A 10,501-nucleotide genomic window follows, 5' to 3' on the forward strand; every position below is an offset into this window, starting at 1 on the left:
GATGCAATATCTGGATCGGCTGAGGCGAACGTTCGGCATTTCATTCCCTGCTGTTCACCCCTATTCTCAAAAAGGGCGAACGGCAGAGAATGAATAGCCGAATGCAGCTGAGCAGCAGTTGGCTCGAACATTGTGTTCGCTACCTCAGAGGGGGCACCCAGATTCCTATGAGCTTCCTTCCCACAGACCCCCACAACCACCAGGCTAGGGTTGTGGAAAAGAGGTCCATTTACCCTATGTTGAAGGCAAGTAGCCTGCTATGGTGCAAGGGGGGCCACACACCCACCCCCCCTCCCCTTTCCTATTCTGCAGGGCCACTTCTCAGGACAAGGGTCTGGTAAGCGATTTTTGGTAGGACCCCATGCTTTTTTTTTTTTTGGGGGGGGGAGTTCCTCAAAGTTTTTACCAGCCCTAAAGGGCCTGGTATGAATTGAGGGGGGGACCCAACGATGTTTTAAAAAAAATGAATTTAATTAAATTCGTTTTTTTTTAAAACCGCATCCGAATGTCTGAAACGTAAAAACGGAATCATGGGTGGAAAATCCGAATGGACCCGAAACTAAATACATTTTTTGCTGGCTTCCATGCCTACCTAGGGTGACTACGTTCACTAATGAGCAAGAAGCCATGGGCCTGTCCCCGAGGCTGGAGTTTGTTCATCTATATTACATGGGAATTGATGGAATTGGTAGTTTACACTAGAAAGATAATATTGTTTTTTTGTTCCAGTTCAGCTCGCAGGAAGGGACAAGGACACAGCTGTGCCAAGATCAACAGGTAATTTATGTACTTGCTGAAAATATTCTTATCCTCCGTGAATATAATGTAAATAATTGTCTGGTCCTCGGTGACAGTTTTGAGAATAATGTGCCTGTGGAGAGCATCAGTGGCTGTTACTGTCATATAGAAGTCACATCAGAAAATTACTTTAATATCTCAAAATATATACTCACTGAAAATATACTAAACTTGTTGTTAACCCTTTCGCTGTCAAGGCCTTTTTTGCTTTTTTTTTTTTTTTTGCACACATGTGGTTAAAAAAAGTGTGTGCGTTCGTGAAACGGCAGCAAAATACGGCACCCCAAATTGTCCATAGGCGACGTTTTAAAAGCCTGTAGAGGTCATCAGTTTAGCGCATGTGGCGATACCTAACATGTGTAGCGCCGTTGTCGTTATCATATAGCTCACCTGACACATGTTTATAATAACACACACTTGCACTCGAGGGGTGGGGGACATTTTTAAAATATTTTTATATTTATTTTATTTAAATTGTTTTTTTTTTTTTACTTCTTTTTTTTTACTTTGCTTCATTTCTATCACATTAGGGGGCTCCCTATGTGATTGCATATTAGTGGTGACAGATTCTCTTTTAAGGTGACATTAGTGGTCTGTTAGACCCTGAATGTCACCTTTCCACTCCAAATTAGCTATTGGAGTGCCAATCGCGCTTCAATAGCTTCTGAAGCCGAGCAATGACAGCTGAGGGACGTCTCTGCCCGGGGGGCATATCTTATCCCTCTGCATGAACGTCCTCTCTTTGCCGGCGTCCATCACCAAGATGGCCACCAGCAGTGAAGTGCACACTGAGGTCACATGTATATGTAATGATGCGTGTACTGGGTGACACCCGGCTTGAGGTCACATGTATATGTAACGATGTGTGTACTGGGTGACACCCGGCTTGGTGACGTCGCTGTATTTTACCCTTTTCTTCTAAATACAAAACTTTTATTAGAACATTTGTTAAGCTTAAAAATAACAACAATGATATATATATATATATATATATTTAAGTTTATTAAATAATAAAGTTTGTAGACCACTGACCATTACACCTAGAATTTGTGCCCATTCAGCCAAAGGACCAGGTCAGTTTGGATGAGAAGATCTGGCTTGCAATTTGCCTTCTAATCCATGTGAAAAGTGTTCAATAATAGGCTCACAGCTGTCTTTCAAATGTCTTTCTATGCTAAAGCATTAACAGTATCACTGCAAACACCTGAAGTTGATATTTGAAGGGGTGCCCAGACACATTTGGCTATAAAGTGTTGGTGTGATGACCGTATTCTCGACAAATTGCGTCCATAAAGTTTATGTGTGTAAACATCATTGTACAGTATTAAGTGGTTTGAGCCGTCAGCATAGCATAGCAGCTTCCTTGCTTTGTCAGTTGATGAATCACGCCACATACAATGCAGAGCTGTCACCTTAAAATATGTGTCTGGGATGTCACCCTTCCCTTTAACATCAGCAGAGTATTCCTTGAAATATTATTGCACAATGCAGCTCATTTAAAATCACATGGCGAGCCGTAAACTGCAAACGTATAAAAATAGTGCAGAACCGGTTATGGTAGGACGTCATCGGTCCTTTCCACAGTGAGAGACATAGATTGCAGGAACAAATGTGCAATTAAACAGCCCTGCCTCATCTTTTATTTGACTTTAGGTAGGAATGGGAACTTCATAAATTTAAAGAAGAACTTCGGGGAAAAAAATCAAAAATGTACCCTTGCAGTGGGGCTAACCCTGCACAACAGGGTAAGTCCTGGACATACACATCTCCATGCACAGCTCTTAGCAACCTGGGACACTCGGCCAGTGTCCCACCCAGCTCCTGGCAACCAGTGACTTCACTGGTTGCCAGGAGCTGGGTGGGACATCGGCCAGACCTGGAGCGAGAACTAGGCAGGGTGATGATACAGAGCCCCCATCCATTAGCATGCACCCCCCCTCCCCACCCTCAGGTGGCAAAAAGGCAAGGAACAACCCTGGGTGACACAGTGAATCAATATTGGTCTCCCAATGGAGACACAGCATTGGGAATCTGACCTTCATTGCATCAAAAATCTTTCCATAAGGTTATGGTCCGGATGGACTGTTGTGTTGATTACGTTTTGTGATGCACACATCACCAATTGAACAACATAGTGCGTCTATGTTGAAGGGAATTGGCAACTTGTGCATCAGAAACTGGAAAATCGCAAGTTACGATTTGTCGCAGGAATGCCGTAGTTTCTATGACCTATAAGCTAATATCGATGGCACATTGTAGCGCTGATATCAACCGCAGATCTCCTCCTGGTCTGACCAGGTGCAGATCTGTACATCGGGCTGATTCCCTCTGATAAGTGTCTGTACAGCACTTATACGCACTACGTCATTGGTTGCTAAGACGCAAGTCACTGGAGCTGCCCAGTCTTATTAGCTGTTATGGTGCAGGCAAACGGCAGCAACGGGGCAACCAATAACAGGGGTTGCACCCGACATGGCCCTTAGTAGGAAGTTTTTTTGGTGACCCGAAGGTCGGTGGGCAGACAAACTGACTAAATCTGGCCATTTCATTTGCCTGTTCAGAGAGCTGCCAAAAGCTTTGGGTTTGGGAGGCACTGCCTCATTGGTTGCTAAGACGTAAGTCAGTGGAGCTGCTCAGTGTTATTAGCTGTTATGGTGCAGGAGAAATGGCAGCAATACGGCAACCAATGACAGGGATTGCCGCTCGACAAGTTTTTTGGTGGCCCAAAGGTTGGTGGGCAGACGAACTGACCAAATCTGGCCATTTCATCATTTCATTTGCCTGTTCAGTGAGCTGCCAAAACCTCGGGTTTGGGTGGAACTCAACCCGAACCCGAACACAAAGGTCATCCCTAAGAGCTAGAGCCAGATTGCTCAGACACCAGTCCAAAGCCCAAGACTCCGGCCCAAAATTCCATTTAATTTTTTGGTTTTGAAAGGGTTGGAACTTCTGTCAGGTTTTTATTGCTCTCTGACAAATTGATTGTGCAGGAATTCAGCCATCTAGCCATCTATGCCAATCCACATAAAGCTTAAGTATAGTCTTGATGGGTGGGTGTCTGGAGAAGTGGGTGTTCCTAGGCAGAATGCATTTGCATGAAGACCACCCACGGTAACACCCCCATACGATGTTGAGGCTCCATGAGGCTCCATGATTGAGAGAATTGAAGTGCAATTAATGAAAGGGGCAGGCCAGGGGCAGTCAGAGAGGGGAGGAAAGAGCTAGATGATGCTGATAGGCGAGTAAAAAAGAGAAGCGGCAGACTGATGATCTCATTCTTGTCACTCTTCCACCCCACCTCCTTTGATCTGAAAATCAAAGGAGCCAGGTGGAAAATTTTGGGCCGAACAGTGACTGCAGTGTTGTAGATGGAAGGATCTGTTCAGCCTAAAATCTACTAATATATTAGGCTAATAATGATTCATTGAGGACAATTCACTCTCCAGGTGACCTATAATTAAATTAACCTCAGCAGTCATTCAGTAAAGATGTCGAGTGAACTATCAATGAGCCCCAAAAACCTGTTCACATCAGATGGTAGACCTGTGAGGTCCTCTCTATTAGATGTCTGCCCCCACATTGGATTTAGGCGCATGGACTGTGGAGGAGGGGGGAGGTCATAGATTACTGGAAGGGAGAAAATGGGGTTGGGGGCTTCCCGGTCACACAGTGGAGGCATAATGAAGTTGCAAAGGTTCAGTACCTATTTTTTTTACTATTCTTAGACACATTTTTGGTTCCAGGGAAATTCCCCTGAGTCACATGTAGATGTCACATTCAAGAAGATTACACATACATGATTTTGTAGTGTATTTATATTGTAGTGTTTGTATTGTATGTATATTGTATGTGCTGTTTGTGTTGTATGTAGCGATGCACAGAAATGAAACCGGGATTAAAATAATTCCTGCACAATCAAAACCGAAACTGACTTTTTGTTCCCAGACTTTTTAAAATGTTTTAAATTATTTTTTAACTATTTATTTATTTTATTTATTTTTTTCATTTTACTGTTAGGGGCTTTTGAAATAGAAAAAGAGCTTGAGGATACAGAATCTTAAAAAAAAAAATTCGGCAGCCCCAGCACTTAATGAACAGGAAGCTCACAGTACAGAGGCTTCCTGTTCATTCCTAAAGATAGCAGATAGTAAATATTTACTATGTCCCCATTCATAAATGAACAGGAAGTGACATATAGCACTTCCTGTTCATCCATAACTGGGGACATAGTCAGCTTGGTCTCCTCCCGCAACGCCCAGCTTGGCATCCTGACAGCTTCCCCCCTCCCCGTTGGGCGTGGGCAGCTGGATCGACTCTGTGTCCCCTCTGATCCCTGCTGCCTCTGCCGACACAGGCAGGGGAGAGCAGTGGGGATCAGAGGGGACACAGACTGGTGCCTAGCAGGGAGGAGAAAAGCTAGGGATGCACTCCATTTTCGTTACTATTGGCCTTATGCCCATAGTACCGTTTCCAGATGAAATGTTTTGGTGGCCAACATTTCAGTGCATCCCTAGTTGTATGTATGTTGTAGGAAGTGTTTGTATTGTATATATATTATTGGTAGTGCTTGTATTATATTTATATTGTAGGTAGTGTTTGCATTGTATGTATATTGTAGGTAGTGTTTGCGTTCTATGTAGGTAGTGTTTGTATTGAATGTATATTGTAGGTAGTGTTTGCTTTGTATTATATTTATATTGTAGGTAGTGTTTGCATTGTATGTATATTGTAGGTAGTGTTTGCGTTGTATGTATATTGTAGGTAGTGTTTGCGTTCTATGTATATTGTAGGTAGTGTTTGCATTCTATGTATATTGTAGGTAGTGTTTGTATTGAATGTATATTGTAGGTAGTGTTTGCGTTCTATGTATATTGTAGGTAGTGTTTGCGTTCTATGTATATTGTAGGTAGTGTTTGCGTTCTATGTATATTGTAGGTAGTGTTTGCGTTCTATGTATATTGTAGGTAGTGTTTGCGTTCTATGTATATTGTAGGTAGTGTTTGCGTTCTATGTATATTGTAGGTAGTGTTTGCGTTCTATGTATATTGTAGGTAGTGTTTGCGTTCTATGTATATTGTAGGTAGTGTTTGCGTTCTATGTATATTGTAGGTAGTGTTTGCGTTCTATGTATATTGTAGGTAGTGTTTGCGTTCTATGTATATTGTAGGTAGTGTTTGCGTTCTATGTATATTGTAGGTAGTGTTTGCGTTCTATGTATATTGTAGGTAGTGTTTGCGTTCTATGTATATTGTAGGTAGTGTTTGCGTTCTATGTATATTGTAGGTAGTGTTTGCGTTCTATGTATATTGTAGGTAGTGTTTGCGTTCTATGTATATTGTAGGTAGTGTTTGCGTTCTATGTATATTGTAGGTAGTGTTTGCGTTCTATGTATATTGTAGGTAGTGTTTGCGTTCTATGTATATTGTAGGTAGTGTTTGCGTTCTATGTATATTGTAGGTAGTGTTTGCGTTCTATGTATATTGTAGGTAGTGTTTGCGTTCTATGTATATTGTAGGTAGTGTTTGCGTTCTATGTATATTGTAGGTAGTGTTTGCGTTCTATGTATATTGTAGGTAGTGTTTGCGTTCTATGTATATTGTAGGTAGTGTTTGCGTTCTATGTATATTGTAGGTAGTGTTTGCGTTCTATGTATATTGTAGGTAGTGTTTGCGTTCTATGTATATTGTAGGTAGTGTTTGCGTTCTATGTATATTGTAGGTAGTGTTTGCGTTCTATGTATATTGTAGGTAGTGTTTGCGTTCTATGTATATTGTAGGTAGTGTTTGCGTTCTATGTATATTGTAGGTAGTGTTTGCGTTCTATGTATATTGTAGGTAGTGTTTGCGTTCTATGTATATTGTAGGTAGTGTTTGCGTTCTATGTATATTGTAGGTAGTGTTTGCGTTCTATGTATATTGTAGGTAGTGTTTGCGTTCTATGTATATTGTAGGTAGTGTTTGCGTTCTATGTATATTGTAGGTAGTGTTTGCGTTCTATGTATATTGTAGGTAGTGTTTGCGTTCTATGTATATTGTAGGTAGTGTTTGCGTTCTATGTATATTGTAGGTAGTGTTTGCGTTCTATGTATATTGTAGGTAGTGTTTGCGTTCTATGTATATTGTAGGTAGTGTTTGCGTTCTATGTATATTGTAGGTAGTGTTTGCGTTCTATGTATATTGTAGGTAGTGTTTGCGTTCTATGTATATTGTAGGTAGTGTTTGCGTTCTATGTATATTGTAGGTAGTGTTTGCGTTCTATGTATATTGTAGGTAGTGTTTGCGTTCTATGTATATTGTAGGTAGTGTTTGCGTTCTATGTATATTGTAGGTAGTGTTTGCGTTCTATGTATATTGTAGGTAGTGTTTGCGTTCTATGTATATTGTAGGTAGTGTTTGCGTTCTATGTATATTGTAGGTAGTGTTTGCGTTCTATGTATATTGTAGGTAGTGTTTGCGTTCTATGTATATTGTAGGTAGTGTTTGCGTTCTATGTATATTGTAGGTAGTGTTTGCGTTCTATGTATATTGTAGGTAGTGTTTGCGTTCTATGTATATTGTAGGTAGTGTTTGCGTTCTATGTATATTGTAGGTAGTGTTTGCGTTCTATGTATATTGTAGGTAGTGTTTGCGTTCTATGTATATTGTAGGTAGTGTTTGCGTTCTATGTATATTGTAGGTAGTGTTTGCGTTCTATGTATATTGTAGGTAGTGTTTGCGTTCTATGTATATTGTAGGTAGTGTTTGCGTTCTATGTATATTGTAGGTAGTGTTTGCGTTCTATGTATATTGTAGGTAGTGTTTGCGTTCTATGTATATTGTAGGTAGTGTTTGCGTTCTATGTATATTGTAGGTAGTGTTTGCGTTCTATGTATATTGTAGGTAGTGTTTGCGTTCTATGTATATTGTAGGTAGTGTTTGCGTTCTATGTATATTGTAGGTAGTGTTTGCGTTCTATGTATATTGTAGGTAGTGTTTGCGTTCTATGTATATTGTAGGTAGTGTTTGCGTTCTATGTATATTGTAGGTAGTGTTTGCGTTCTATGTATATTGTAGGTAGTGTTTGCGTTCTATGTATATTGTAGGTAGTGTTTGCGTTCTATGTATATTGTAGGTAGTGTTTGCGTTCTATGTATATTGTAGGTAGTGTTTGCGTTCTATGTATATTGTAGGTAGTGTTTGCGTTCTATGTATATTGTAGGTAGTGTTTGCGTTCTATGTATATTGTAGGTAGTGTTTGCGTTCTATGTATATTGTAGGTAGTGTTTGCGTTCTATGTATATTGTAGGTAGTGTTTGCGTTCTATGTATATTGTAGGTAGTGTTTGCGTTCTATGTATATTGTAGGTAGTGTTTGCGTTCTATGTATATTGTAGGTAGTGTTTGCGTTCTATGTATATTGTAGGTAGTGTTTGCGTTCTATGTATATTGTAGGTAGTGTTTGCGTTCTATGTATATTGTAGGTAGTGTTTGCGTTCTATGTATATTGTAGGTAGTGTTTGCGTTCTATGTATATTGTAGGTAGTGTTTGCGTTCTATGTATATTGTAGGTAGTGTTTGCGTTCTATGTATATTGTAGGTAGTGTTTGCGTTCTATGTATATTGTAGGTAGTGTTTGCGTTCTATGTATATTGTAGGTAGTGTTTGCGTTCTATGTATATTGTAGGTAGTGTTTGCGTTCTATGTATATTGTAGGTAGTGTTTGCGTTCTATGTATATTGTAGGTAGTGTTTGCGTTCTATGTATATTGTAGGTAGTGTTTGCGTTCTATGTATATTGTAGGTAGTGTTTGCGTTCTATGTATATTGTAGGTAGTGTTTGCGTTCTATGTATATTGTAGGTAGTGTTTGCGTTCTATGTATATTGTAGGTAGTGTTTGCGTTCTATGTATATTGTAGGTAGTGTTTGCGTTCTATGTATATTGTAGGTAGTGTTTGCGTTCTATGTATATTGTAGGTAGTGTTTGCGTTCTATGTATATTGTAGGTAGTGTTTGCGTTCTATGTATATTGTAGGTAGTGTTTGCGTTCTATGTATATTGTAGGTAGTGTTTGCGTTCTATGTATATTGTAGGTAGTGTTTGCGTTCTATGTATATTGTAGGTAGTGTTTGCGTTCTATGTATATTGTAGGTAGTGTTTGCGTTCTATGTATATTGTAGGTAGTGTTTGCGTTCTATGTATATTGTAGGTAGTGTTTGCGTTCTATGTATATTGTAGGTAGTGTTTGCGTTCTATGTATATTGTAGGTAGTGTTTGCGTTCTATGTATATTGTAGGTAGTGTTTGCGTTCTATGTATATTGTAGGTAGTGTTTGCGTTCTATGTATATTGTAGGTAGTGTTTGCGTTCTATGTATATTGTAGGTAGTGTTTGCGTTCTATGTATATTGTAGGTAGTGTTTGCGTTCTATGTATATTGTAGGTAGTGTTTGCGTTCTATGTATATTGTAGGTAGTGTTTGCGTTCTATGTATATTGTAGGTAGTGTTTGCGTTCTATGTATATTGTAGGTAGTGTTTGCGTTCTATGTATATTGTAGGTAGTGTTTGCGTTCTATGTATATTGTAGGTAGTGTTTGCGTTCTATGTATATTGTAGGTAGTGTTTGCGTTCTATGTATATTGTAGGTAGTGTTTGCGTTCTATGTATATTGTAGGTAGTGTTTGCGTTCTATGTATATTGTAGGTAGTGTTTGCGTTCTATGTATATTGTAGGTAGTGTTTGCGTTCTATGTATATTGTAGGTAGTGTTTGCGTTCTATGTATATTGTAGGTAGTGTTTGCGTTCTATGTATATTGTAGGTAGTGTTTGCGTTCTATGTATATTGTAGGTAGTGTTTGCGTTCTATGTATATTGTAGGTAGTGTTTGCGTTCTATGTATATTGTAGGTAGTGTTTGCGTTCTATGTATATTGTAGGTAGTGTTTGCGTTCTATGTATATTGTAGGTAGTGTTTGCGTTCTATGTATATTGTAGGTAGTGTTTGCGTTCTATGTATATTGTAGGTAGTGTTTGCGTTCTATGTATATTGTAGGTAGTGTTTGCGTTCTATGTATATTGTAGGTAGTGTTTGCGTTCTATGTATATTGTAGGTAGTGTTTGCGTTCTATGTATATTGTAGGTAGTGTTTGCGTTCTATGTATATTGTAGGTAGTGTTTGCGTTCTATGTATATTGTAGGTAGTGTTTGCGTTCTATGTATATTGTAGGTAGTGTTTGCGTTCTATGTATATTGTAGGTAGTGTTTGCGTTCTATGTATATTGTAGGTAGTGTTTGCGTTCTATGTATATTGTAGGTAGTGTTTGCGTTCTATGTATATTGTAGGTAGTGTTTGTATTGAATGTATATTGTAGGTAATGTTTGTATTTTGTATATATTTTTATGACCTTTTTCGTGACCTACTACATTAATCTTGATAGCATATTGCTAGATAGATTTTTAGCATTTTCTGAATACTCTAAATATATTGCCTACTACCATTGTCTACTTTAGACTCATGCTAGAAATATGTTAATGTATCAAAGAACATCCAACGTGTTTCAGGGGATTACAGATCTCCCTCTTCTTCAGGGCTATAAAAACACATTTTGTATTCCTTAATTAGCTCATTAGAATGAGGGTATTCCTAAATTACCTACAAACACATTTTGTTATACCATAATTCTAATGAGTTAATTTATTAATACATATTTGTTAATATCTGTCCTGAAGAA

The sequence above is a fragment of the Nanorana parkeri genome, unplaced genomic scaffold, assembly GCF_000935625.1.
Source record: "Nanorana parkeri isolate BGI_ZX_2015 unplaced genomic scaffold, ASM93562v1 scaffold306, whole genome shotgun sequence".
NCBI lineage: Eukaryota > Metazoa > Chordata > Amphibia > Anura > Dicroglossidae > Nanorana > Nanorana parkeri.